The sequence below is a fragment of the Trichechus manatus genome, unplaced genomic scaffold (assembly GCF_000243295.1).
Source record: "Trichechus manatus latirostris isolate Lorelei unplaced genomic scaffold, TriManLat1.0 scaffold00262, whole genome shotgun sequence".
Taxonomy (NCBI): domain Eukaryota; kingdom Metazoa; phylum Chordata; class Mammalia; order Sirenia; family Trichechidae; genus Trichechus; species Trichechus manatus.
In genome coordinates, this window is record NW_004444198.1 from 1,729,265 (window position 1) to 1,730,209 (window position 945).

Below are 945 nucleotides of genomic sequence, written 5' to 3' on the forward strand. Positions count from 1 at the left end.
GGTGGCTGACTACCTGGACATAAGCTGAACCCATACAGGAGGAGTGGGTGGACTCCTGGGCTCACATACTTAGTAGTAGGTCTGGCCACCTGGTGGCAGGACGTTGGAGCTTTAGGGTTACTGGTGATTGGGCCAGCTCAAAAGAGCAGCCTATTTGGGCATATCAAAACAAAACAAAAGAAGCTAGGACACAGTAAGCAAATATAAAACAAATAAATATAATAACTTATTGATGGCTCAGAGATAAGTCAATATCAAATCACATAAAGAGGTAGACCATGATGGTTGCAGCAAGCTCTCAAAATATAGAATAAAAAAATTTTCCAGAAGAAAAATATGTCTTGGAATTACCAGAGGCAGAATACAAAAGATTAACATACAGAATTCAAGAGATCAGGAAGGAAATTATTAAAAAACATAGAACACTCAATAGAGGAACATAAAAAGATTAGAGAAGAGCATAACGACAAATTTAACAGGTCCGCAGAGAGACAGCAATCAGAAATCCAGAAGATTAACAATAAAATGTGAGAATTAGACAATTCAATAGAAAGTCATAGGACCAAAATTGAGGCAATGGAAGTCAGAATTAGTGAGAATGAAAATAAAGCACTTGACACCAACTTATTTGAGGAAAAATCAGACAAACGAATTTTAAAAAATGAAGAAATTCTAAGAATTATGTGGGATTCTATGAAGAGGAATAACCTACAAGTCAATGGAGTACCAGAATGGGGAAGATAACAGAAAATACAGAGAGAATTGTTGAAGATTTGTTGACAGAAAACTTCCCTGATATCATGAAAGATGACAAGACATCTATCCAAGATGCACATTGAACCCCACTTCAGGTAGATCCCAAAAGAAAGTCACCAAAACATATTATAATCAAATTTGTCAGAACCAAAGATAAAGAGAGAATTTCAAGCGTGGCTAGGGATAAAA